This window comes from Cyrtonyx montezumae, unplaced genomic scaffold (assembly GCF_038088225.1).
Source record: "Cyrtonyx montezumae isolate F1298 unplaced genomic scaffold, pur_monq_1.0 scaffold_3, whole genome shotgun sequence".
Taxonomy (NCBI): Eukaryota; Metazoa; Chordata; class Aves; order Galliformes; family Odontophoridae; genus Cyrtonyx; species Cyrtonyx montezumae.
In genome coordinates this window covers 128,241,563-128,246,672 of record NW_027072034.1, presented here as the reverse complement: position 1 = coordinate 128,246,672, position 5,110 = coordinate 128,241,563, and positions in this window count along the sequence as shown.

Here is a 5,110-nt window from a genome sequence, read left to right as displayed (position 1 = left end):
CTTGGCTCCGTGGTATGTTTTTATTTTCCCATTATCTGGACTTGGTTTTGTGATGGTTGGTTACGGTATGAGACGTCCTCGTGGCACTAGGTCAGTAAGCAGAAATGTAGGTTTGCCTGGAACTGCAGGTAAATGTGTGTGTGTGTGTGTGTGTGTGTGTGTGTGTGTGTTCCCAGTTGTACTCATACAGCAGAAGTACGTGGTTTGACTTCAATTTGCTTCCTGTTTTTGATGAAGCCTGGTTGTGATTTTGTGGGCTGGCAGTGGGCTGTGATGCTCATCTGCTCCCCCCTGTGCTTCTATCAGCAGGCAGGAAAAATAACTGCTCCTCTGACCGTGGTGTGAATCCGAAAGGTGAAAATCAAACGGTGTTCCTGACTGCCCCAAAAATGCTAGCACAGTGTGTGGGGAGGTTGTAGGATGAGGGTGCAAGGGCTCACACGGACAGAGAGCTGCTGTGGTGCTCCAAGCTGGCCGATGTGAAAATCAGGATGTATAAAAGCAATGTTGGATGTGTGATGACTATCAGTAATAAAAAAATGTCTGTCTGACCAGCACTCATCTTCCTTCAGTACCAGACTGCTGGAAAAGCTGCAGGATTTGCTGATGAAGACGGTGTTTTTGAGGCCAGACTCACCCATCAGTAGGCTCCCTCTGCTGTTTGTTGCGCTGTGGAGCTTCGGTACAGCCACACGGGGACACACACAAGCCCTAACCCAGCACGGTGTGAGAGTGCCTCCCCGTGGCCACGCGTGGCTCCAGCTGCACTGTGCTGAACGTGGAGCTGACACCGCAGACCTGCTGGACCTGGCGTTGTGGGGGTGGTGGCTCCGTCTATAACAAGAGCACTCTGTGTTCAACCCAGGTCCAGAGTCCCAGGTACAGCCTACGTGGCGCTGCTTAGTAATACTACAGTAGATATCCCAAGTTGGAAGGGCTGATGAGGATGATAAAGTCCTGCTGACCCCAGGGAGTCACCTGTGGGAGCTGGAGCCAGCTCTGCCTCCCCTGGCTGAAGCCTGAGCAGTAGCATTGGAATGTGGTTAGACGCTGCAGGGCTAAATATTACTGGTCCTTACAGACCTGTGCATCCAACCTGTGGGGTGAAAAGTCATCAGACAAATGCGTCCTGGGGCGCTGCAGCTGCTCACACAACTCTTGCCCTGGTTGTGGTGAACACACACCATCGTGTTGTGTTCTGCAGAGGCAAGAGGTCATGCTCCACATCACTGCTGTTTGCCACTGTGCAAGCTGAAAGTACAAGTGCTTTCAGCTGTCGCAACATAGGACAGAAAGGGACCTAGCTCAGCACTTTGCAATGAGACACCCTTAGCAAACTCCATCTCAAAGCTGTTTCCATCTCGCTTTCCTAAATTGTCCTTCTATTGCACTTCTTCTTCCTCACTTCTTTCTCTTCAGCTTTTGGGAAGTGCAGTGTTCGCACTGTGGATGTCCCCCCCTTTCCCCCATGGCAGTTTTGGGGGTTTGGTTGTATTTTTCTTGAGTGTGTTAATTCTACCACAGGTCTCTCCTCAGTTTTACAAGGTCCCAGGAGTCCATCAGGTGGGATGGATGAGTCTGTAGTGACGTTGCCTGAATTTGGTGAATGCTGCTTTCCATATAAATAAGAGGGTTATTATGGGTAACAGGAGTAGTTCTGTTCAACCTTTACTTAACTACAAGTCCTCATGAGACGAGTCTAGTGCAAAACTCTCCTGCAGCAGAATACAAACCTAAGTATAGCATCATAGCGTACATAGTGTGACAGAAAATAGCAGTACAAGGCTAAGATTTCCCTCTTTAAATGCAGAATCTGGTATGAGATTTCAGCCGTGTCCAACATGCCCAGCACACTGCCAGCAGATTTGGTGACAGCGATGTTCAGCCTGGCTTTTTTTTTTCCCAGGCAAAATCATCACATTGAACAGTGGCTGTGAAGTTCCCTGCTGGGATAAACAGGTGCTTTCTACATGCCAGTAATCCTGGGCAATTCTTCATGTCTAGGGCTGACAGCTGATACCTTGAGCATCCCTCTCTGCTCGTAACATTCTTCCACGGCTGTGAGTGGGCAGATGCCAGACATTTCCTATCTGTTTTTATGCTCTGGTGTGAGCACCCATTGGACAAAGTTAGAATCCACATATTTAATTAACGCTGGGACAGAAAAGTGGCATATGGGGTATCTTCTAACACTTGCTGCCAAATGACAGCTTGTGTTTTTAAATGTGAGCCAGGCTGGGGTGAAAGTGCAGGTCACACATACAGAACATAAGGTCTACTTCAGCTCAGTCTGCGTGAGTTGAAGAGCAATTGATCAGAGCCCTGAAAATCACACACTGCTTCCAGATGAGCTCATTCGCCTCAGCGTTTCTCCCTCACGCAATGCGGGCAGGTGCCATCCTGCTGGACACTACACAAAGGATCCCCCGTGATCACGTGCAGCTCACTAGCAGACATCCTCAGGTAACAGGGCAGCAGGCAGAGGACAGGCTTAGCCTGTCAGTGCAGACACATGACACACAGTTGGATCCTTTGGAAAGGTTTAATTGAAATTCAGTAACAAAGGGAAGAAGTTTAGATAGGCAGTTTATTTTTTCTTTCCCCAAAAGTGCAGCAGTGAACAGGGTCCTCTGGAAGGGCACTTTCTAGACAAACGTTCAAAACAGCAGAAATTAAGTGTGCTCACAACACGCTACAGCAAAGTATGCTCACATACAGAAAAGAGTAACACAAAATCCACTGTAACTGAATCACAGTACAACTGAAAGTCGTTGAAATACTGTATAACCAGTCAATCTTGACTTGGAACAGGCACTGTGCCTACTCTGAGTATGTGACTGCATGTCTGTCTGCATTACAGCTTTATTCCCCACACAGCAGAGCAGCGTGCTGTGCCCACGCTGGGTACACCTGGACTGCTGGGTACACTCAGGCCAAAGTGATGACAAAAAATGGTTGATGTGTAAGTTACAGATAATGTAGAAGTTAACTCTGTTTCTCCCTGCATAGTATCTGCTTTACCAGATCAGATCATTAAAGTTCACAGCTCTGCCTTCGATAATAATGACTTATAAAAAAAAATATCACATTTTACCTAAACATAACTCTGCACCAATAAGGCCCCTTCATTTGACACATATGCCTTCAGTACCAAGGTATGGATATAGCCATGATCACACTGCATATGAAGTAGAATATCCAGGAAGACAATTTACCCATAAAAACCATTTGGTTGGGAATCAGATGTGGCTGCAAAAGTTCCTTCATAATATTTTTTTCAGTCAAGAATTAACACTGTTCATTCAGGGCTCTTCAAACACTCAGAATTATTCATGGGAATAGACACAGGACAAGCCACAACCAACTCCCCTCAAGCTAAGGGAAGCCAGGCAGCTGATTGTTCCTGTTTGTCCTTCAACTGCGTGGTTCTGCTGAATAGCACTCGAATCTCTACCCAAAGTGAGAAGTAATTCTCCTGAACAGCCCTTCTCCCCGTTTCATTTGAGCAAGGACTGACTCATTTCATTGTGAATTTCAATTGAATATGACATCTATTACCTATGACAGATTTCAGGTGTGATTCTCTGACACTGAGAGCATAAGTTATTGAGTCTACTTACACAGGCAATTGTTTACAGTGCATACAGATAGCACAAGTGCTGACCTGGTACAATTGTCTCATCGTGTGTTTAATATCTATACCAACTCTGTCCACTTTGGTGCTATTTATTAGACCAAAAGTGAATGGTTCAAAAAGAAAGATTTGCTTACTATGGCTTTAGATCACTTTGAGTGTTACACATCTGTACCCAAGATTTTTTTCTACCTTTTCTCTATTGAGAAGCACAATGCACATTACTTGCACTGAAACTTAAGAGAAGTAGGAAGTTGACATATGATCTCCTAGATCTGACAGGATTTAATGTACGGCAAACTGTATTATACTAGCCTCCAGATAGCTACCAAAATGAAGTCTAAACAAAAACCAACCCTAAGCAAGACACGAAGTAAATGAACCTTAAGTTTAGCTCAGTGTGCAAGAAAACATTTGAGAGCACGAAGAACTTTGGTTTTTAAAAGTCAAAGCAGAGTCTAAAAGATACTGACAGACAATACTAAGGCTTAAAAAACAAAAGGAAAAAGGTAAAGCTACAACTGTAATGGAGGAAAAAAAGTCCTGAGTATCTGAAAGCATGAAAGTAGTTTAAGAGCATCCAAAAGCCTCAGTACTGGTACACGTACTACAGCTGAGAAATTACCTTTCAGGCATTTTGTCTCCAAATATTTGGTCACTAGAGATTTGAAACAAAAGCTCCATAAAACCTAAGCTGTACGCCATACAGAGCTCTGCAGCTAAGCTACACGAAAGGCAACTTCTCTGCTTCAGAATCAAAAGGAAACATCAGCTGATTTTGAGCATTATTATTATCCAGTGTACGGATCTGTGTACTGGGATACGTACCTCTACAGTTACAATGTAGTTGTAATTTGTTGCCTCATTGGTTTTACCTCCTTGGCAGAAGGTTTTAGGCAACAGAAATCAAAAACAGAAATCAAAAACTCTTTAGAGAGGAGACCTAAAGTATCTGAATGGCTGAAAACCAGAGAGTTGTGTCACGGTTTGTCTGGTAAGGGAAAGTCTATCTAACCCGATAGCACAGTTGATTTATGCATAAGCAACATGAATTTGTCTTGCAAAACACGTGCAAAACAATTCAGTGTTTCTAGAAGAAGTTTTGCCAATCATCTATGGAAATCTATACACTGCCTCAAATTCAGCTGTTTTTCAAGATTTAGGAAGGTATTCAAGTCTGGGTACGAATGACAGTTGCATTTCAGACAAGCCTCATCAGAAAGTTAAAAAGACATCATCACCTTTCCAAAGGGAAACAACGTACCAGCAGATGTCTGACACGCAGCCCCTGGGTGTGAAGGCCACTTACTGCAGAGTCTGTACAGTTATGTCTCAACCAAAAAGAAACTATGAAGTACTTAAACCGCCTAAAATTGCCCTCTAACTTTTAGTGAACAGTGAGTTACCTGTTTTAGTTAGTTTTCCTCTCAAAACAGTTTACCTTCAGGAATCTAACTGATATGTTAAGACGATTCC